Source organism: Corvus cornix, chromosome 2 (assembly GCF_000738735.6).
Source record: "Corvus cornix cornix isolate S_Up_H32 chromosome 2, ASM73873v5, whole genome shotgun sequence".
NCBI lineage: Eukaryota > Metazoa > Chordata > Aves > Passeriformes > Corvidae > Corvus > Corvus cornix.
Window position 1 is genome coordinate 73,790,120 of NC_046333.1, and position 24,819 is coordinate 73,814,938.

General features: G+C 35.6%; 1 protein-coding gene across 2 annotated transcripts in view; it reads left to right on the forward strand.

Moving 5' to 3' along the window:
• Positions 1 to 1,055: 1,055 nt before the first annotated feature.
• The window catches only part of CDH9 (cadherin 9), a 98,061-nt gene continuing 74,297 nt past the window's right edge, over positions 1,056 to 24,819 (forward strand). The window contains exons 1-2 of one of the 2 annotated variants that reach the window (XM_020584679.2): positions 1,056 to 1,401; positions 1,962 to 2,030. The gene's annotated coding sequence lies outside the window, so the exon portion shown is untranslated. The remainder of the gene's footprint in view (positions 1,402 to 1,961; positions 2,031 to 24,819) is intronic. The other variant, XM_010400170.4, reaches the window with a different exon arrangement.

Consider the following 24,819-nt stretch of genomic DNA (forward strand, 5'->3'; position numbering starts at 1 on the left):
AGAAAAGGAAATACTTGGGTTTCTCACTTGGCTATTTGATGTAAACCTTCCTTTTGTTATAGTACAGTTTCACCACCAGATTAAACCAGTATCTTTTTTCACCCCAACCACTGAGACCACAGCCTTCATAAAATTTCCTAGCTACAAACTAGCCTCATGATTTATCTTTTTAAGAGAAAATGTTAGTGCTAAATTAATTATGCTACAAGACCAGACAAGCACATTTTGCAGCATTTCCTGCTATTCTGTGGGTGCCCACAACTGCTATCATCAGGATTTGTCAGTACAGAAAGTAAGGGCAATCAGTTTCTAGAAGTCCCATTGCAAATTTTTATCTTATGTGGTTGACTCAAATAGTCATTAGCACCCAGGAACCCACAAAAAATGCACAAATAGCAAAAACCAGAACTTAGGATACTCCAGTTCTCTTATTTTAGTAAACGACTTTATGCTTTAATTGAAAATGCTAGCTCAAGCAAACCACAATATTCTGTAATATTGAACATCTGGTGTCATAGTAGTGAGCAGTGATTACTTTTACCCAAACAGGCTGCACCAGAAACCAGGAAATTCATTACCATTGCTGGCAAAACTGTTTATTTCTGTGAATGACTTGAACATTATTAGTCACAATTCCCAAAACATCCCTTGCAACTTTGTATTATGTTCACTTTCAGGTACAGTGACAAGCCCAGCATTATCAATAGCTGTAAGTGACACTAGAGCTGTAAACCTATTGAGCACACAGGGAAATCTCACACTCCTTGCTTTCTTTCACCTTAAAATCATTTGTCACCGTAGAAACATTAGAGGGTAATTTTGCATTCTCCAATGTGCATTGCACACAAACTGCACTGCGTTGCTAGTACAGATATCTAGAGTAAATTTTTTCCCCACATAATTCATAGGTTATGTGTATGCCTTTACCCCTGTTATTAAAACAGACCAAAGTGAGCTGGTAACATGAGCCTCTGTATTTAAGCCTCAGTTAATAAGAGGGTCCTTAACAAAGCCCTCCTCTCTGAACCCTCCCACTGCATTCAGTTGCAAATCACTGTTTGGCTGGCAAAGCCGTGGTGCTGTCCCCCCCCAGCCCCAAACCTTCTCACGCTGAGCACTGCGGCTCTATCAGCAGCAACATCTCTGTGAGGGGCAGCAACACCTCTCCTTGTGAGGGACGTTTTTTATTAATCAGGGGCACTGAATGGAAACCAATCAGACAGAGAGTCCCTTTGGCTTCTGCTCGCTGCCTGCCTGACTTAAAAGTGATGCCGGGAGAGAGGGAGCCCTAGTGAGACGCAAGTGCATTCCGCGCTGGAGACACGGTAACATGCAGAAGGGAGGAAGCAGGTAGAGAAGCAGCACTGAACGGACAGAACTGGGCTCACACAGACAGCCTGGGTGAGTAGATCAACTTTCTGTAGCATGAGAGCTGCTGACAGCAAAAGAGCAGATGCTTTCTTTAGGAGTGTCTAAAATGTTAAAGATGCCTTACAGATACTTTTTAGGGAAGGGGGAGTGGAGGGGCAGTGTCAGCAGAGCTCTTTGGGGGTATTTCTCTTATAGAGTTCAGACCTCTCCCACCCTCCCCCCCCATTAAATTGCTGAAATCTAAACTTCTGATACTGTATATATGACAATTACTTGTGCGTATTAAAAAGTTAGTAATGCATATGCTATTTGGCAATACTATTAGACATTATTCAGTTGTTCCTGCCATACAGGAGTAACAATATAGCCTAACTTTTGTGCAGGATGCTTTTTCACCTGTCCAGATAGAAGCTATCCCCCTTTTCTATTTTTTCACATATCTATTTGTCAAAATATCTAATAAAAACAACCCTGGTTAAGAAGGATGAAAAAATACTACTAACTATTACTAAGAATGAAGTACTAATGCTTTTTTTGATTTTCTTTAGTGGAAGTAGCAGAATTAGTGGGATTTTTTATACATGTTACAGGGGGAAGTGCAGCTCAGGGTTCAGAAAGATTGAGAGCTGAGGGAGATGTCTCTTTGGATATCCGTAGCGGTAAGTCAAAGTCAACAGGCTTATAGTGCAAGAGTGCCTTCCAGAAGTGCTTCCAAACTACCTTGTCAGCCTAATATATATAATCAGAGAGTACCACAGAGTGCAAGGCAGAATGTATAAAATGTCAAACTGACCACTTGGTTCTAAAGTAACCAGCAGAAAACAATTGAATGACATTTTGCCTTTTCACATGCAAGAAACACAGTCACATCTGTTCAATTTCACTGTATGAGCTTCAAAGAAAGAATGATGTATATGAACTAAAAGGAGATTGGTATCCCTTCCTGTTGCAAGGCAATGTGCATACAGTAGCCACTCACCTTGTCACAGATTTAAGTCACAGGTCAGAAAATAGAATGGTATTTTCTTAAAATGCTTTCCATTTTCAGTAGACAAATTTACAACCAATGTATCTGTCTTGCTCTGATTAAAGTGATAAAACTCATATTTTACTGAAATTTGGATTATGCAGGATTATGCTTCATTGCTGAGTACTCCACTAGCTACTCATGGTAAAGATGAATATGGATAAAAAACAAGTGTAATACTTGCACTACTTTTGGTGATGCAATCAAAAGGTTTGCTTAAGAAATAATATTGGTCATACTGATAGGAATTGCTAATGACAGATCTTTAAAAATCATTGTTTCCTTGTCATTCTCCATATTTGAAATGTTAATTTTATTCAAAAAAATTGAGTGAACTAATTAAATATTTAGAAGATTTGTGTTCTAATTTGTCTATGATTATTAAGAAATTTAATGATAGAAATTTGTTGGTTGTTACAAAAAGGCGTATTAACATCTACAGGTCAATCTAACGGATAAAATATATAGTCCTGTCATTTGTACTTCACTGTGTAAAAATGTAAATTCAAGAGAGAATTAAATATGTTTACATCTAATATGATTTTCTATTAACAAAAATATAAAATGTTATACAGTCAAGTATCTGTGAAAGAAATAATTCTTGGTTTGGGCTTTTTTAAGTTAGATAAACAAGATTAATTTAAAATGGAGAAATGTAACTGTATCAGTACTATTACTACTTGTACCTAAAACAGTTGCCAAGTCTTTTTAAACTTGATGGAGTAAGTTCATCAATCAAAGTTTTTCATATGTTTATTGTGTGAATGAAATAGTGTATTTAATTTCAGAGATTGTCTGTAGCCATTATTGTAAAATATTATGCTTTGTGTGTAACTGGTACATCTCAGCTAAACACAGAAGTTTGATGATGCAGTTTGTGGAGAAAATCTGGGGAGAAACATCTCTGCCATATGCTAAAAGTACTTCAAGCTTTCAGCATTTTCACTCTCGTCTGCAGAAGTGACCATTCTGAAAAGGCTGTCCTTCCCTCCGGGCAGCAGCCCATGTGCAGGGATTTGTGCTCTTCTCTCACCTAGCTGTTGCTCCACAAGGATGCTGATCTCAGCAGCAGTTGCATGGTGCTGGCAGAGACGCCCTCTCATCATGGGATCAGCCAATAAGAATGATTTCATTCCCTGACCTATCCACCAAACAAAATGTAATAACCAAAATCCACTCATTTAAATGTCATCACCAATAATTCTGCTGAAAGAACTGTACAACTTAATTCTGACATTTGCTTATCTCTGCCATCAGTACATGGCTTCTGAATCTGCACAACATGGGTGCAGGGAATCTACTGGCAGAAGCGTTTGAGAAGTAGAGCTGGAGACTAACAGGGCTGACAATTTTCTCTGAGGTTGAGTTTGTTCAGGAGATATCACCTTATAAGAAAACTGGAGTACATAGTTAGGATAGGATATAGGCTAGGATATAAGACAATATAGATATATAAATTTATGTGTTTCTTCAATGCAGTCAGAGCTATTTAACTGCAGAAGGTAATTGGAGCAAAAACCTAGAGAAAAATGCATCTCCCACTCATATCAGAATGCCTTCTGAATTTCTAAGGCTTGCAGCAGGTGTTACATGCAAATGTTATCTGCAGAAGCACTAATATTTGAACATGAATAGGGATGCCTGAGAAAAAGCTAACTGCATTCTGTATATGAGTGCGGGAGTTTATGAAAATCATTTATGGGAATAAACCCAAAATTTTGCTAAAGGTGGTAGGAGGAGAAGGAAAATAAAGCAAAGGGAAATGAACAAAAAGAATTTTTGCAAAAACAGTCAGAATAATTTCTCCTCTTGCCTTTTAAACACACAGAAAATTGCTGAATGTTAAAAGGCAAGTTATTTTCCTGACTTTCAGTGACTGATCATGATCAAAAATACCCCAGTGGCATTGAGGACTACTTGCGGAGCATGACTGAACCGGAGAGGCATAGCTGGATCAAATCATGCTATGTGTCTGCAGCACAAAATCCTAGAGAAACTGAGACTTGCTTACTTCCAGCAAAATGTTACTAGCTTCAGGAAAAAGGAAATATACTGCAGCTCAGAAGAAGGCTCAAAATGTTTTAGAAAGAAATAATTTTTTAATACACAGTATATATGTAATACACAGTATATAGAAATGTCAGGAAGTGAAGTATGCTATTTATAATCTCTGTTCTGCAATCTCAGGAAGATTACAAAAGTATGTGGGTGGCATTTTTGTCATCCAGACAGTATCACACAGAGACTTGACTTGGTCTCAGTTACAGAGTAGCTCTGTGTCAGAGCCAGGGATGAAATGGGGCCTCCACTTTCCCAGTCCTCCAATTTCTCTGTATGATTACATCAATATTCATAAAAATATATTTGTCTTGAATGCTTAAATAACACCATCAATAACCACAAATGTTTCTCTGAAAACGTATTTCTGCAACTGCAAAATGCAGTACTTCAAGTGATGGCCAGTGTATTCCATTGTTAGTAAAATGCAAACTTCTATAATTAAATTTCACATTTTTTAGTAATAAGAGTAATAGCAACATCAAGACAACATCACTTTGGATTCTGTTTCCCTATTTCAGAAAAACATAGTTTTCATATTAGTTATCTCCTGATATGAAAATATCAAGGAGGTTTAGATAAATTCAAATTTTCTAGATGCTAGATGGTGTTCAGGTTGCTTCATCCTCAGAGGCTATATTTGAGAGAAAGAACCAGCACCTTCATGGAAATGCTGTAATGATATTACAGTTTTGGGCCATGCATGTTGGTACTTAAGGATTCCACTTTCTAAAAATTACTGACAACATTTTGCCATTGTATACAAATATGCTGAGAAAGAGCTCCTAAAGCCCTTTTCCAGATTGGAAACATGATCTTCATAAATTATACCCAAGAAGAGATTCTGTGAAATAAAGAAAATTGTGGATAATGCATTGCCATTGGGGATGGCAACAGTAGGCCTTTCCATCATTGTAAACAAATTACACAACAGCTCTCAGAAAGAGATTATCTGAATTTATATATTTTTAATAGTTTCGTTGAAGTCAATTAATAATGTATACAAGCCTTTTGACAATATATGCAGGCATAATTAGATTTAGCCATTACTTTCAAAAAAATATGATCTATTATATTGATAATCAGTGGTGCAGAATTTGACATTTATACTTTGGCACGTCTTAAAAAAGAATTTAATAAAACATCAAGTTGTATAAAAGTGTTCAATAAAGGAAATTTAAAAATATAATGATCTAAAAAACTCAGCTTAAGATCTTACTAAAATAACTGGGGTTTATTTCCTCTGTACTCCATCATTCAACATTTACTCCTAAGGAGATGAAGAGGCAAAAGAACAAAGGTCTGAGTAGGGTATAAGGGTGAAGTTAATCCCATTGCTTCTGTTTTGAAAGAATGAGTAGGCACAGTACAAATGAACATTAACATTTTAAAATCCAGCAGATATAAGTTCTGTATGATTTGAAGGTATCGGTAAATTACTCATATCTGATTTTAACAGTTAAAAATAGCGCCAGTTTATGGATAGAATTATTACCTTCATACATGGATGCATACATATACAGATATAAAATCAAGCATAACTCAGAGAAAACATTTTTTAAAAAAAATGGATTACAATGGGTTTGCTTAAGTTCACAGTGCTGTATTTTGGCTGAATCTCTCTGCTTACATTACTGTTTATTAAAATACTTTTACATGGTTTGCATTATTTGTCATTATTTTCTATACTAGTGGATTTAAATATCAAGCTTTGTAGTGGGAAGCTATTGTAATAATGTTCTTTCTTCTTATTTTTGAGGCATAGATGCTGGTTGTGGGTAATCTCATGGAAATAATTTTGCCTGTGTAGTAAAAGGAAAAAAAACACCAGGAAAACATACTTATTTCAAAAGGAAATTCTTGTAGTTGTTTAAACTATTTGTCAGGAGAGTTGTTTGTGCTTGTGCCACATTCCAGAACCTGTATTCAGAACATTTTGCAATAATACTGGTCCCACTGAAGCCAGTGAATTTACTTTTGTGCCTTTCCCTTACCCAGAGTAAAAATGAGTGCTGAATCTATGTTCTTATAATGATGCTATCTGATAAAAAGATTCTATTTTCCTCAGAGTGAACATAAAAGTATTAAGTTACAGAAAATATTTTCCCATTTCCTGGAAGATTTTCAATAATCCTTACATTTGCTTCCCAAGTGTAAAAGGTAATTTCATTACTAATGAGAATTCAGACTTGTAGAAAAAATTGATTTCTATCTAAAAAATAATACAGTCTCTTAATTCCTTTCTGTTATCTGCATCCCATGGATTACCAGCAACTGAGCCTGATCGTGCTCTTAATGGTTTTAAATTTGTGTTATGTATGACTTCTTTCATGGTCAAGACAGCTTTCTGGTTGGCTTTACATCTTTTCTAGAGTAAGATAATAAGTAAAATCCCTTGTGTTCTAAATAAAATTAATTAATTCCTTCAGTTTCCTTCATGGAGATAGAACTACTTTATCTACAATGCTGAAGGTAACTGTTCTTTGCTTTGTAGTAGTAGTAGTAGCAGTAGTAGTAGTAGCATCAAGGCTGAAACCTCACATATTACTTGAAATATTGATTTTGTGATATTTTAATTACATTTGTCACATTTTGATAAAATCTAAGCTTCTGGTACTGCCTGCTCTTCCAGTTATTGTCTTCTTGAAAAATCTATTTATGGTACCAAACCATCCGTGCAGTAAACAAAAGTATTTTCAAGTAAAAAAAAAAATGTTGTGTTTAATGTCGTTATTATCACTTTTTAAGGCAATTAAAAAGAAGAAACTCTCAAAAAAGTTGGTACAGCTGCTCTCAGCTACCATCAGCCAAAACATCTACTGGTTGAGAACTTTTCCCGGAAGCTTTCATTCAGGAAAGGGGGAAAAAAGCACCATTTAGCTCAAAAGGGGGAGTGAATTAAGAAGTGCCTAGAGTGCACCACAGACTGAAGTTTTTGCCAAAAAAAAAAAAAAAATTAAAATATGTTCATCCATATTGAAAGGTTGAATCTAATAGATAATGATTTAGGAACATGCCTAGTGTTGCATATTCAGAAACATAAATGTGAGCACTGCTAGAACGAAATATTTAGCACTTCTGACAGTGGTACTCACATTAATAATTTATTTGCCATTTAAATTTATGCTCCTGCAATGCACATTTACATTTCAGAGTAAATTTTCCTAACAGGTCCCTACAATATAGATCCAAAGAATATAGAAAATATAGGATATAGAAAAAATTATAGATACAAAGAATAAACTTCTCAAATGCACAAAAGCCCTCTATGTTTTTTTCTGTCTCCAATATGTTGAGACTCTAGTCAATAGCACTCCCCAAACCAAAAGCCTACCGGCTGAGTAATTTTTTAACTGCTTTATGTTTGCAAAGCAGTTATTTGATTAAATAGAGAACTGCATTGTTACACACAGGACCATAGTTCCCTTGATTACTCAAGAGATATACTAGGTAATGTCTAGTAATACATAAATGCTGATTTCAAAGAAATATGCAACTGAAGATTTGCTAACAATTGTACACAAGAACAAATGGTTCCCGTGTAGTTTGTGTGCAGATCTGTGCATGTAACAGACTAGGAGTAGAACATATTCCTAGTTCAAGCGTTGATTAGAACTAAAATGAGCCTTAAGGATTAACCAGTACAGAATTCAAGTTCCTGGTCTCATGAAATAAAATGAATCTCAACTTGTATTTAAAAAGTATTTCACTACTTTTTGACTAACAGATAAATTACATAAACTCAGGTTAACGTGAAATTTTTCTGCAAGTGTGGGTAGTTTGAAACAGTAGCTATGTGTTATGCATCTGACTAAGAACTTACCTAAGATTTCCATATGGGGGTCCAAACAATTAAAAAGTGTGGCAGAAATATGAATTGAGTAACCCAGAGTAATTGTTAAAGTGCAGTCCTAGAGCTACTAGAAGAGACCTTGCCAACCTTGTTGAAAGCATCTCTAGTTCTCTTGAGAAGGAAGGAGGGAAGGAAGGAGGGAAGGAAGGAGGGAAGGAAGGAAGGAAGGAGGGAAGGAAGGAAGGAAGGAGGGAAGGAAGGAAGGAAGGAAGGAGGGAAGGAAGGAAGGAAGGAAGGAAGGAAGGAAGGAAGGAAGGAAGGAAGGAAGGAAGGAAGGAAGGAAGGAAGGAAGGAAAGAAGGAAGGAAGGAAGGAAGGAAGGAAGGAAGGAAGGAAGGAAGGAAGGAAGGAAGGAAGGAAGGAAGGAAGGAAGGAAGGAAGTCATGCATATACTTGCATTGTAAGGTCTTCAGAGCTGTGTTTTAGTACTAACAGCTGAGGCAATGTGCTTATGTGCTCTGAGCTGAGGAGGTCTTTGCAGGTTTTATTCTATTTCTTTTTCTATTTTTTTATTCTATAACATCAGACCTAGAGTGGTAGATATCAGAGGAAAACACAGAAAAACATTTGCTCTGTCTATACTGTCATTGCAGAATCATAGAATGATTTGGGCTGGAAGGGAACTTCAAAGTTTGACCCCCCTGCTGTGGGCAGGGACACCTTCCTCTAGATCCGGTTGCTCAAATCCCCATCCAACCTGGCTTTGAAGTTTTCCAGCGATGGCATATCCACAAATTCTCTGGGCAACCTGTTCCAGTGTTTCAATACCTTTGTTGTAAAATATTTCTTCCTCATATCCAACATAAACCCTCTTCTCTTTCAGTTAAAAATCATTAGCTCATACTGAGTTTTTTCATCTACCAGGACCCTCAAGTCCTCACCAGAGCTGCTCTCAGTCTCTTCATCCCAGAATCTGTGGTGATGATGAGGATTGCCCCAGCCCAGGTGCAGCACTTTGGACTTGGCTCTGCTGAACTTCATGAGATTTGCACAGGCACACTCCTTAAGTCCGTCCAGGTCCCTCTGTATGGTGTCACTTCACTCGGGTGTATCAACTGCACTACACAGCTTGGTGCCATCTGCAGACCTGCTGAGTGTGCACTTTCTCACCGTCTGTGTAGTTAAAAAAGCCATTAAATAGTATTGGCCCCAGTAGAGACCCTTGAGGGACACCACCCATTACTGGTTTCCACTTGGACGCTGAGCTATTGACTGCAAATCTTTGGATGAGGCCAACCAGCCAATTCCTTATCCATGTAACAGTCTAACCATCAAACCTGTATGTCTCCAATTTAGCAGCGTGACTGTTGTGGTGGATCATATCAAAGGCCTTACAGAAGTCCAGGTACATGATATTGGAAGGCACCTGGTCCACAGATGCATTCAGTCCATCACTGAAGGCCATGAGGTCATTCAGGCAGAATTTGCCCTTGGTAAAGCCATGTTCGCTGTCCCTAATCACCTCCTTGTCTTCCATATGCTTTAATATATCTCCCAGGATGATCTGTTTTGTAATCATACCAGGCACAGAGATGAAGCTGATGGGCTGGCTGTTCTCAGGGTCCTCCAGAAAATCAGCCCCATTTTATTCTTTCAAGATTTCTAGAAAATAATTCCACTTCATTCAACAAATTTGTTTTGAGGCAAAAATTCCATGAAAGAGGAACTTTTGGCTAAATCACATGAATACAATTTCATGGCATGACTAACTGGTAACATTCAGTGAAACACTTTAATACCCGTGCACTTTGTACCTCATTACAAGTATTGGCAAAATTCACACCTTCAGAAAATTTAAGCAATTATTTCAACATGGGGTTTTTGGCTTCTCTTTCTGTTTCTCACCTCAAGGAACTAAGGTTCAGGAAAACTGAAATCTTTCTGCTACAATGGAGTTTTTTGAATTCTTCATCCTTACAGTACGGTCATCTAAATGATCAGCCCCAAGGTAAACAATACCTCTGTTAACTTTAATTTAAATGGTCCTTTACAATGCAAATAAGATTTGACTTCTTATTCCTACTTCACTTAATTGGCCTTAAAGTTTAGCTTTATCCTCATAATTGAAAGGTCAAATGCTGTGAGCATGCTCCTTTTAAACAGAAATTTCCATCCCAGTGACCACTATCAAGTATCTGAAGAACAGAAAGAAAAAGGAAGACACAGACATATTCATTAAATTTTTGCTGGTAGTCTGTAATGGTTAATTCTAAGGCACACTGAAGGAAGGATAAGGTTTCCAGCATTGCCACAGAGCATCCAAAATTTCTTATCCTATTTATAAAAAAGACAATGGAAGATGTTAAGATTTAAATATAAGGTAGTCACAGGACAAAGTTACACCACCTTCATATCCAAGGAATTGTTTTCTCAGGTGTGGCTGACAAACAGCAGCACCATTCCCACTCAGAAACAAAGACCGGTTATTTGCCCTGAAATATAATGGTGTTTATCTTTGAAGGCAGCATGTTTTGTAACTTTTTTTCCTCAAGAAATAAGATGATGCCATATGGTATGTTAAACAGTTGAGACTGGAAATTGATTTATCTTAATACTTCACCAGCCATATTCTTTAATTCTAGAAATGGATGTTAAAAGTCACAGGTTATCTCACTGAGAATTTAATACATAGTTGTAAAAATTAATTTGTTTTACTGTCTAGAGTCCTCTGAAATTACATGCAAAAGAAATTTCAACACAATCACTGTAAAAACCATCAATATTTAAATGCAGAAACATACATATACTTTCCTTAGATTATATTGTGAGAGTCATGTACATAATTTTGTTGAGTTTATCTAGTAGAGAGCAGGAATACCACAAGATCCCAGTAGAAACTTAACATGCATGAAGCCAGTAACAAAAATTATTATCTGCCATAATGGCAGCGGTATCATAACATTTCTGACATTTATCTCTTTTCATACTGTGTTTCATACATGTTTGTCTTAACATTTTATTGATATTGAAACAGTGAAAGAGTGAGAAGTTTAAGAGTAATTAGTAATGTCTGTACTCCATCATTAGGAGAACTCCAGAAAAGGACATGGATTGGCCTAAGTGTAGGATCCCATCTGGCCTAAGTACATGCACCCATATCACTGGACATCCATAACATATCATGCCATTAGGGCAGTCATTAATAAGGCGAGTTACATACTCCTCTATCACACTTATTCCCAATGATAGTGACTGCCTGGCAAAAATTAATAACTACTAGAAATATTGCTAATATTTCTGCATTCCCCCAACATGGAAAATACTGCCTATTACTTAAGTGAAAGCTTATCATTTGTATATTAAAGACACTGAACCCAGCTCTAATAGAACAACACAGCACTGCCTAGATATCTAGGGATACACTGGTTTAAGTGAGTGGTTCTTACCCTGCGAGTCTGAAAACTGCTAAAACTGGAGCCTGTTTCTAAGAAAACTACGCAAAAATATACAGGCCAATTACAAACAGCTTGAAATTTGTCATAAAGAATTGCACTTTCCTGATGGAAAATATTTATAGTGTCTGTAATCTGTAGTAACCAAAAAGGAACAATTTAGAACCATGTGTCTACTGCATTTTCAACAGATTAGAGGTTTATGAAAAAAGATATGTGGCCTAAATAACCTTGTTTTTGTTAGACCATAGACTGCAAACAAAGGGAGAGATAGTACAAGAATAGGGAGTGGAGAATTTTTTATTCATACTTTGTTGGGATTTTAATATCACTAAGAAATCTGAAGGCCAAGAGGATAATCAGGAAGGCACAAACAGTGCAGTTTTAAAACAAGACATTTTAACACTTCTTGTTTTAACATGAAACTATTAACAAGTTCAAAACCTTGCATAGATATAAGACTGCACTCTTTAAGTTCACGCTTTGCCTTTGACTCCATCTTTGATGAGAATAACCAAATAATTTTACTTTTGAAATCCTGTCAATTTACTGGTACAGTGGGAGAGTGTGAACAGTCTTAGCTTATTGTTCAGGAAGAAGATAAACTAGCTTGAATAACACATTTTGTGATTGAGTCCAGAATAAAATACTGAAATTAAATCTTGAAGCAAGAAATACTAGAACATGTGAAAATTATACAAATAATATTAGCACATCACATGCAATGTCTTTGTAGCAATATGGTTCTATCTCATGGATCTCAAAGAAGATAGTTGTTTTATTAGAGACAAAACAAATTAGCGCTGTTGTGGTGCCCTTCAGAAATTGCCAATTACCAGTCAGTAATTACAACAAAGTATTTCAATGTATTCTATGACAGCAATCAAGTATAAGCTCCAGGTAAACAACAGAAGTGCACATAGTTCTGATGGAAAGCTCGTGATGGTCCAGCTGAGTATTCCCATGTACATGAGTAACATTTAGGTCCAATCATTATAAAGGCAGGAAATATTGTCACTGTCATTAAGAGGCCACGCAGAGGACTTGAGAGCTGCAAAGGGCCAGAAAGGGCAGAACACACTGTACAGCTGAGCATCAGCTTGTTCAGAACACCTGAAGTGCCTGACCCTCACCAGGCTCCACGAGCTGGGCAACAGCACTAGGGTGGAAATGGTCAACTGTTGGGCAACCAGGACTAATGTTAAATTACTAGAAATTTTTCTTTCCAATATCTTCACATCCTTTCTCCTGCACAGGGACTGATATGTGCACAGAGTCCCCATTATTTGTATAATGTCCATGTGTACAAAATGTGAGCAGATAGATAACATTAAATGACAGCCAACTAATGCAAAAAAACCTATATATATATATATTTTTAATGTATTCTCTTCTGCGCAGAAGTCATCGGTATTCAAGCAAACAAGTGGAATAAAATCCATGTTGCTTTCAAGGTAAATGTCAGAGGAAACAGTATTGCAAAATGCCAACAGATAGTGATTTCTGATACGGCAGAGGATAAAGTTAGATGAAAATACAGATAATATAAAAAGGCTTCTTTCTGCATAGGCTGGGAGAGAAAGGGAAAGTATATCTTGTTCAACTACCAAAATGAGATTGAAATATAATTTCAGTATAACGTAAAATGAGATAAATATAATATTGTGAATATAGTACTTATAAAAGTAATACATTATTTTATTAAAATAAATAATTGATAAAATAAATTGCTATATATGAGTACTGTATGACAAGAACAATAGAAAAACACAAATTATACACAGGGCTAAAAATCTTCGGTTTAAAAATTCAAAATCAAATGTATACATTAGTAATGTGTTGAAGAAGCCATGACTTTAGAAGGTTTAGAATGTACATATTACTGAAGAAAATGTCATTAAAAGGCAGAGACAGAGGCAAAGTGGAAAAAACATAGAAATATAACAGAAACCTAATTGTAAACCACTGTAGTTAGCAGAATATTTTTACTGAGACAACTCAGAAGAAAGTTCTAAAATGTCCTACAAATACTAAAAGAGAGAAAAATATGAACAATATTATGCACACCTGGGAAGAGCAAATGTAATACATGTAGGTAAGAGGAAAAAAAACCAAAACATCCCTACAAAGATTAATTGATTATTGAAATAATGTCCTGTGTAAGTGATGAAGCAAAAAAGAAAGGAAATAAGGAGTGCCTTACCACACTTAAGCTTTAAATGCATACCAAATGAGAGATGTACTGGAATAAAAACGTTAGAAAAATACAGAATACATTGGCTTTCAGGAAGAAAATGTAAAATTATAATTTTATGCATCATAGAAAAATCACTAGAAATTGGGAATTCCAACTATGAAGTCACTACCTAAATTCTTTTTAAGGCCACTTTTTAGTGTAGGTGCGGATATAACCTATATTAGAAACAGACAATAAGTAAGTAATCTCAGTTCACTTTATGACAGAGGACTTATATGATTAAAACAAGGTAATAAGTTGAAAGTATGATTGTTGTTGACTCCATTATAGAGTATTAAAAGTAAGCCTGATGATGCATAAGAGAACTTTGTTGAACATTACTGGAGTAAACATGAACATAATTTCAAATGTCAACAGGGAAAACAAAAAGTAAAAATATGGTAGAGTAAGGACTTTTATTTTTAATTACAGTTGCAATGATCAAGCCCAAATGAGGTAAGTTTCACACATAATATATTTTTCAATGTACTTTCTTTTATAATTTTAACACATGGAAGCAGGTGTTGAAAAAAGTATTTTCTTCTGTATTTATCAATACAAAAAGGGAAGGCTAAAGACAAGAAATATGTTTCACCTCAATTTCATAATTTTTTTTTATGATGACTTAATGGTAGCTAATGATGTATTTTTTTATGGTATGAAATTAACTGCTCTGCAAGCTTACTCACTTCCATTATGACACAAGTGGGAGGGGGGGGTCCAATATAAAGGTTAAGATAATGTATTTAGTTTTGTATTAGATGCAATGTATTCAATAACTTAAGTGATTTTAATATTTCATATGAAGTACTAAAACATTTCATCTCGCAACAGAAGTGATGAAGTGGAATTTGTTTTTGTATTGTGATGCAATATAATAAAAGCTAATAAAATATCAATAGTAAAAGTGAAAAGAGCAAATTTTAAAACATACCAACTAAATAATTTTCCTTTTGTGGGAAATTTGAAAAAATACTAGTAATGAGAGTAAATTATGGTGAACAATTCTTAACAAATAATAACTTGATAAAGATAAGTAACTTCTCGTTTTTGTACATTTTGTGTTCAAATATGTTGCTGGAGCAAATTACCTGGAGGTCAAGTCACAAGCTGTTACAAGGTGCATCATAGGCTGGATTGCCTACATGTCATAAGGAGATATAAGTAAAAACTATCTAATGAATTTCAGAGTGGAGAAGAAACTGTCTAGATGCTTTTTTCAGCTAAACTATTTTAAGGTGGAATGTTTATTCCATCATGCTTTATTCAGTTATTACTTTTTTGGAGAAAATCTGCAGTCCTACTTGTCTGCTTTGCAGTGGAGTCACTTTTAAAGCTTATCATGACTTCCATAACAAAGAAGTTTTCCTAAAACTTATCTATATATCTTATTGCAGTAGAAACTGCTAGGTGACATCAGATACGACTGTTGTAAATACAATTTGTGTGAATGATGCTTATTCCCAGAAAAATATTATCTTTAAAGTTTCACAAAAAGTAGCAGAGGTTCTTAAAACGCATGGAGAAAGTACTGCTATTATAAATATTTAGAGTGAGAAAAATCTCATAATAAATGAAACAATAGATCCAGTGTAACACAGACTGTTTTCACAATTGCTGAGCATCTATAAAACTAGCTTAATTTGTGGACCACCTGATAGTTAGCAGCTCTGAAAACGTCAGATCCAGGTTTCTTGAGCTGGATAACTGGAAAGTGTTCCTAACGGACAGCCATACTTCATCTAACAAATAGATGCTATGAATGGAAGGTTCACATTTAACTTTAGACTATTCTCTTAAGAACACTTATTCTCCTTTCCTACACCTTTGTTTTTCTCAAGTGTTTTTATCCTCTCCCTTCTCCTTTTTCCTCATCTTCTCGGTGCTTTCCCATCTTCGCACTTGCTCTTTCCTATTCCTATACTTGCCTCCCTCATCTTATTTACTCAGCATTCATGTCACTAAAGACTAGAAGCAAGCAAACAAACAAAAAAGACACTAAAAGACATAGTGGTTTAGATTTTATGACATGTAATTCCATGGTGTATAATTTTACTTAAGAATAAGCAGAAAAATACTAGAAGAAATCACATTCCATACAAGGGTTTTCCTATTTTTTTTTTTTTGCATATATGATTTCAACCACAGAATTTGTACTTGGACTTGCATCTCTGGACTTTTAACTTGGCCTGTCTTTTCTCATTGACCAAATAGATCAGCAAAATCAGCATTCACATTACTTTCTGCTGATTACATTGCTACAGAATACTGAGATATAGTCACAGATAAACCATGAAGAGAGCTTCCTATTTGTAAATCAACAGGAAAATCAAACATATACTTCAGTTAAAAAATATTAGAAAGGGATTAAACCACTGTCAATACGCCTCTGATGCTGTGAATACCAAAAGTCCTTCCTCACAAGGGGTTACAAGGCTGTGCTGGAATCCCAGTGTGTCACATGGAACTCTCAGGGAAAGAGAATGCTGTAAAGAAATAGTGAAAGTAAAGAACATATTACTGATCACTCTATGCTTTTCCATTCTACTCTTTCAGATACATTCTTGTCCACTGACCTTTCAGATATGAAGGCAATCTAGTCCATGTTTTCCAAAATATGGGCAATGCCTTTATAAGTACTGTGTTCCCCTAAGCAAATGGTTAATAACTGGAAGTCTCATCAGTTATTAAGAGTATATTATGTCAATCTCACTTTTTACAGAGACGTGCAATCAAAGTACGTTTAGAAAATAACTTAAGCACTTTTATTTTATATATATATATATACACATATGTATAAATATATATTCCAGTTCAAAAGGCAGGAAATAAATAAAAAAACACTACGCTCTTTTCTCAAACTTGGTAAAAGTGCATGTGGGTGAAATCAAGAGCAAGAAAAATTATTCCAACTATTTTTTTTCATGACAGGATTTTTTCTAAATCATATTTGTCTTTAGTGCAACCATTTCACTCAGATCTGATAAGATTATTAGCATGTATTATCTAGTTCTGGGTTATACTTCTTAATATAAAAAAACCAAAAGTCACTTCAGAACAAGTATCATCTTTAAAAAAATGAAATAAAAGGAATTTATGTAGCTTCACTGTCTCAAAAAGTGCGAAGATATAGTATAATGTTATGGCTCCCTCTTTTGGATAACAGATATCTAGTATTAAATAATAAGAAAACTCATCATGTCCTTAACACCAAAAAAAAACTCCTCAGGGCTCGATTTTTTTCCCCCAGATAATCCTTAACAATGATTAATGCAGTCAATAAAAACAAGCTTTTTATAAGTTTCTTGCAAAATGCAATTATATTGTAGGTGTCCATTTTATAAAATAGACATGCATTTACAAGATAGCACTGTAGTTAGAATATTTTTGAAATATGTTGAACATTAGTCTATCAAGTACCTATAAAAACTGGAACATGAAACTCTGATGGATTGCTCCTTATTTTAACAGTGTTGTTAATACAAAATAGAGAACACTAAAGAGATGATTGATGAAAGCACTTACCCTCTGAACAAGTGACCAGAAAGGAACAAATTTTACTCCTACACTATTATTACTTCATTTATAACTGTGAGTGAAAAATAAAATGAATGGTCACTTGGGTTCTTCTTTTAGAATCTCCATGGTAAATGCAACCCAGTTGGAAATCCACAGATTTATATGCACTGGTTTTTGAACATACCATTAAAGAATAAAAAGAAATGTGACATGTTTAGAATTTAAAGAAAAATAATAATTTCTGTAAAATAAAATGGTTTTTTGTTAAATGAGGAAGGTGAGGAAAGAGTAAAATTGTTAAAATGTATCAATCAACAGAAAATAGTGACTCCTGACAGAGGTTAAACTTCTATGGTTTAAGATCTTTTCCTAATGTAAGATTAGTAATCATTGTTGTCTTTATAGATATTGTTGCATTTAATTCTGAATTTGGATTTTGTTTTCCCAAGTACTGGCAGCATACCACCATTCTTCTACATTAATATCTAGTCACAATTCCATAAAAGGTTCAATTTTCATCATGTATCCCTGTCTGCTGCTGTGAGACAACTAGAAATAAAATTTTTGCAAAAATGCCCATGCAAAATTCAGTAGCACTATTCAATGACTTCAGCAGCATCAGCTAGAAGGCAGAGTTTATTTCACTCAAAACCCCTTCCTATTGCTTTCTTATTCCTTTATATAAAATATTGATGTTAGGCAGGCACATATAAATGAATGGATTTACAGGTTTTGTTTAGCACTTTCTATTCCTAAAAATAGCCATTCCTAAACATTCATTATGATGTTGAGCTGTACAATTATAAAATTAGCTGGATTTATATCAACTAACTTAAAATTGTTATGTCATGATGGTCATTTTTATTACACCATTGCAGTGTGTTTTCTCAACGTCCAGAACTGCAATAGGACAGTTGCATTTGACTAGGGTGGGTCATTATTATTCATTCTATTTATTAGTAACAGTAACTATAAAATGTTTATTTTATAATCAACACTGCAGTAATGAGAATTAGATGAGGGTACATCTTTCCCATGAAGAACTGCCTGTGGATAGTGCATATAATGACAGTGTTTCAGAGTTAGGAAAAACAAGGCAATTTAGCAAGGCTTATTGAAAATAGAAATTAGGCTGTTTAACTAAGTGATGTTGTATACTCCCAGCCATACTACTAAAACATGACAGCAAAATTTGGCTGTAATAAAGATTGCAGAATCACAAAGTTAAAAAGAGGGAAGAAATTCCCTTGTACAAGATATAAGTTTGTTTCACATGAACTATCTCTTCTATTTAAACCAAGAAAAGATTAAAAATCAGAGCCTGAGACATCCTTATGTATAATTAACTATGCACCTTTTTTTCCTGTTACTTTGGAGTTAATTTGTTTTCTATGAAGTCACACATTTATGACTTGTCTTAGCCGTATGAAGCCCAAAGACACATCTCCTCATATATCCTTTGCTCTCAATTTCTTAGGAATGCAAGAAGGAACGGAGAGAGTCACAGACATTTGAGTTTATGCAATAAAGTTTTAAAGCCAGACTATGCACTGCCATTTCAGGCAAAGCTAGATCAAAAGTACTAGACCAGAAACCATAAAGCTTATGCTTTGCTATATCAACTTTTTTTCAATCTTATTTCTATTCTTTTTCAGTTTGAAATGGGAACCATATACATGGTTTCATGCAGTTATAATTTTGCTTTTTACTGGCTTTTAACCAAAATGACAAGGAAAATATAGGAGGCAATTCTGAAATGCTGTCTGAAAAGTACTCTGTGTGTTTTGAATTAATCCAAATAAATCACATGACAATCTGAATGTTCTGGGAATTCATGCTGAGAAATAGATTATTAAATCCTCAGATCTGGTTCAGGTATTACTAAAGGAAATATGCCGCATGCCATTTAAAGCTGACTTGTATTTTAAGAGAAATAAACTAGTTATTTCCTTCTCTGGTAGCTAGAAAAAAAAAGAACAAAATAGCAGATAGCAAAACAGTCGGTATCAGCAATAACAACTGCATTGTCATCAGAGCACAATTAAATTATTAAAGACATATGCAGAGACATATTCCTCTACCTTTAGATGCAGTTCTAGATGGGTCTGAAGTCTCCTGAAATTTCCTGCCATGGGAGCAATGATAAACCACATATAAAGTCTTCACTAACAATACAAATTTGAGGAGGGCAAATTCAGGAAATACTACAGGAGATCTCAAAACCTCATCGTGGAAAAGTTTAATCAAATTTTCAATAAGAAATTGAACATTAAAGCCAAACTCTCAGCTACTGCTCAGAGCTCTTGGTGGGCTTCTCTGCAGGACTTTCAAACACCAGAGGGCCACATTCAAGCTATTATCTCTTGAGAGGGAGTATAAATATAGACCATTAGGAAACAAATAGTGGGACAGGGCTCCACTAAAAAAGCATATACAACTAATGTCCAGAGCTACGTATTAGTGTGATACCCTTTCTGTCATTTCGTCAGAGGATGGGGGAAACATTTTAACAAACTGGCATGATTAAAAACTTCTTTGGGAAGTTCCATGAAACACTTTACCATCAGTGCTGTGCCGTGGCTACCCAGTGTTCTGTGGTTCATTTGTCACAGTTTTCAGGAAAATAGAGAAGGATTTATAAACCCCAAGGGAATGAATGTCACATTGGTTTGTTTATTTGTTTATTTATTTATTTGACAAGGGACTCAGCAGAAGATCTCATTTCAGTACAGTGGGATTTCAAGTTGGCAGCCACTTCATGCATACTATCAGGAATCCTAAAAATCTCAGTGTTGAAACTGTTGAAATATTCATTATTTTCTCTATATGCAATACCAAGTTTTAAAAATCTTTTCCCGCAACTTGTTCCTGGTACAACTGAAACTAAGTTTGAGGCCCAAATGAGTGAAACTGTTAACACTTATAAAGAGCCCAATAGACACATGGTGTACTGGAGAAAAGCCAGTATAGCTCTTCAGTAGGAAATTCCTGCCTCACAGACCTATTCAAGTTTTCTGAGGAGTCATTAAGCATAGCAGTAGCTTTGACCTCTTTGATATGATCTAGCTGTACTTCTAGAAGGCTTTTGACAGGGTGACTCACCAAATGATCTTAAGCACCCATGAGCTAGAAGTGAAGGTCCCTGCATATATCATTAATTGATTAAATAAAAACAATTTTAATTAATTTTAATTTAGTAAATAAATAAATATTAATTAAATAATAAATCCATTGAACTGATTAAATGACAGAAACCAGCAGGGAAAAGTAAATAATGAGTTTTGACATTGAAATGTCTGTTTCAGTGTTCCACAGGGATCTGTACTAGAGCCAGAAACACACATACTCATAAATAAACTGAAAACAGGTTTGGAAATCAAGGTGAAAAACTTTGCAAGTGACATTCAGCACGTGCTGGGATAAAGTTAATTTATTTCATAGTGACTAGTAATGGGCTGTGTTTCAGATTCATGTTGGAAACCCGCATTGATAGAAATGTTTTCATTACTGCTGATCAGGGCTTATACAGGGCCAAGGCCTTTTCTGCTCCTCACAGCACCCCATGGGTGAGCAGGCTGGAGGTTCACATGAAACTGGAAGGGTCACAGCCAGAACAGGTGACCTTAACAGACCCAAGTGATATTCCAGACCAAATGGCATCATGCTTCAGATATAAAGCTGGGCAGAGAAAAAGGAAAAGAGGGATGTTCAGCATAAAGTTGTTTGTCTTCCCAAGTAACTATTAAATGTGATGATGAAGCCCTGCCCTCCTGGAGATGACTGAGCACCTGCCTGCCCATGGGAAGCAGTGAATGAATTCCTTGTTTTACTTTGCTTGTGAGTGTAGCTTTTGTTTTACCTATTAAATTGTTTTTATATCAACCCATGAGTTTTCTCACTTTTACTCTTCTGTATCTCTCCACTGTTCTACCATATGGTGAGGAGTGGCTGTGTGAGGCGTAGTTTCCACCTGGGGATAAACCACCACAACACAGCAAAATAAAGCCAAGGGGGTGTGCAAAGGAATCTTATGGCTATATATGAAAGGAATCTCATGGCTATATGGCTAAGCTAACATACTTCAACTTTGAAACTTTGTAATGCACCTCTCCATAACTTTTCAATATTATTACAGACCCTAGCATTATTTAGCTTGTACCAACTGTCACTCTCCCAGAAAATTTCCATTATGAAGTCTCACAGATGGTATGGACATAGTAGACCCACTTTGGCCTGAGGCAGGGGAGAGAAGAAGACAGTTTACCCATAAGGATTTGAGCCTTGCTATGCCAACCAATCTCTACCTTACAATGGTCTAATAGCTACAGGAGTTCGCCATACTTACATTTGAAGTCTATGCAATACAGTGAGTGGACACACAAATGATACATGATGAAATGGTAATGAAATTATGTGAAGCCACACACATGGTAAAACCCAGACTAAAAATTTAAAATAATAAATTCTTACTACTTGCCACTGGGGAATTACACCATAATGTAACAAAAGATAATACAGGAAAACTTTAGCCCAGGGCTGTGCTGTCAATAAAAAACCAAACTATGCCATATATCATGATGAAATTAAGTAGAGAGAGCGAGTAAGCTGCTGTTTCTATATGCATGAAGCAACAAATTATGATTGCCAATCTCAAGAGATACACCAAAAAAAAAAAAAAAAATAGAAGAGATTCAGAAGGGGGCTACAGTTGCAATCAAAAACCTGGCACAGCTTCCATACAAGAAATGATTAAGCAGGCAGTCCCAGATCTTTCCATCTTGGAAAAAAGACAGCTGAATGAGAAATTGATTTAAGTCCATACATTCATCAGTGGCAAGAAGAGTGGAGAGGGAATAACTATTTACCATGGCTTCCAATGGCTGTACTCGTTGTCTAATGAAGATGTCACTTACAATGTTCAAAAACAAACAAAAAGGGTTTGTTCTTTTCACAAGATTGTTAAAATATGAATGTCCTTGCAGAATATTGTTTCTCTGAGACACTTACATGCTTTCAAAGAAAACTTTGAGAAAGTCATGGCAAAGAGAATCTATGGGGGACTACTACCTAATATTTGCAGACTGAGAAAACATACAGAAGAAAAACTATTATATGCTTCTCCACACTTAGGCACTATCATGAGTGACTGCTTGTTGAAGACATCCTGATTTTGTTTTATCAGGTTACTACTAATAAGCACTACTTTATTGTACTTATTTTGAATTTATTCATGTTTCGTGTTTATCTTTCATTAAAATGACATGTGAGTGAACAAGTTTTTGGTTCTTTGTTGGGGGACTGCTTTTAAGTTTTAAAAAGAGTATCAGACCTAAAAATAAGAAAAAGGAAAGTTATCATAATTTATATTTCTGAGATCTATTTTATTGTTGCAAATAAGAGAATTACCATTTGTAGGTATTTTAAAGTGTTTATTATGGAAATATAGGATGAAATCTCAGTTGCACCAGACTCCTTTCAGACAACCTGAGATAAATTAATACCAAAAATTTATGTTAAGGTTATGCGTTATTTCTGTGCACAAATTCCTAGGCTTTCAAGCGTACTGCTCAGCTCTGAGAATAAGACTTTCCTAGATTTTGTGATCGCATCGGAGACAGCAGAAGGACATAAAGGAGGTTGAGCTCTAATAAATGACAGCATTCAGCAGCTGCTCAATTCCCTGAGGAAGGAAGCAGCAACAATGGGCTAGAATTACATTCTGAATTTGCTAACCACCTTTAATTGGTCAGCAACTCAGTTTTTCCAGTCCAGAGAAGTGAATGTATAATCCCTTGCAGGCAGTAATTAAGTCCTTCTCTATAGGAACAAGATTTCTTATGACTCAGATGTACATGAGCAAAAAAAAAAAGTATGGCAGAGATTAAAGTTTTTAAAAAGACTTTGAGATACTAGCTTGAAGATGTCTTTATTCTGAGAAATTCTGCTTGTAACAACCTCTTGGGCCATTATACAAGCTGTAGACTCAGGAAGTTTAGCAAGCTCTCATTGTGGTACATGTCATGCTCAGGAGATATGCAGAGATAGGAGGCACCAGATGTGGAAACTCAGAATGCTTCATTAGGAGTTGGCTGTGTGACCAGAGTAGACTGAAGCATAATGAAACAGCAAGAAAAATAAATTTACTGAAAACATGTAGTCCCAGTTATCAGGAGAACTGGTAGGTCCCGTATTAACAATGCTGACATAGGTGAATCTCATCTGCTTCATGCAGAGACAATAATGAGAATCAATATGTCTGGAAAATAGGGGCCTATGCCTCCCGATATGTTTTGGGTTTGTATCTGGCAGATAGAAGGCTGTACTGCTTATGAAAAAACCCGGAACACACAAGCAAACAAGAAAACCTCAACCCCCCAAAACCCAACAAAAATAAATCCCTCAATTTTGATTCCTGCAGGGTATCAGTGTCAAAGTACAGACAATCTGGTTATGAGTGACAAAACGTGAAACAATCTTAAAGGGGAGGAAAAGAGAAGAATTTTTCTTTGATGATAGCACTTATTTTTTCCTCATGTTTCTAAAGGCTGTTCTTTAAAACCATGAATGTGATGAATGTGTTGCATTTGTAAATAAGGTGTGGCATAAAAATTTATAATGCACCTTCATTATATGATAAGACTGAAATGTGTTCCCTGTGGAGAAAAATCAATACTAAAGATCAAAGGAATATCTTCAAAAGTCCTTGCTTTAAGGGTTTACAAGTGCTATATTTCCTTGCTCTCCTCACGTTGATAAAAAGGAGATCCTCTAAAAATGTTCATTATTGAAGAAAAAAGTCCTTTTTTTTTTTTTTTAGTGAGAAAATGCACATTTCACATTTGTAATCTAGTGACCTGCTGCCTCAGAAGCAGATATTTTAAAAGCCTCTTTTAGCTTCATTTAATACCATTGCTAAGAATTGAGAGATACTTTACATGGTGGGTTGGGAGTGCTGCAGCCTTCGTTCACTGGCTGATGGAAGGGTGGTTGGAGGACAAGCAGTCCAGAAACAGTTTCATCTGCTCCTCAGAAGATATCTGCTCCAGAGAAGGGCTGATGGTACTTTCACTGCCCAAGGAGAGTTGCTTTAAACCACAGCTATGTCTCTGCACAATTCTGCCAGTGGGGATTGTCCAAATATGAATCAACACTTTCTCCTGCCAGATCCACCCAGAGGATTGGAGTTACTCACTGTGAGTGCTGTAGAGAGGGTGACTGAGGCCATGATGAGGTGAATTTGGACCTGTATCTCCAATGTAGATACCCAAGAGTCTGGAAAAACTCTAAAATAAATGCTAACTCTCTCTTGTCACAGCAAGAGAAATGTTTCTTCTAATACGTCTACAAACCATAGATTCATTTGC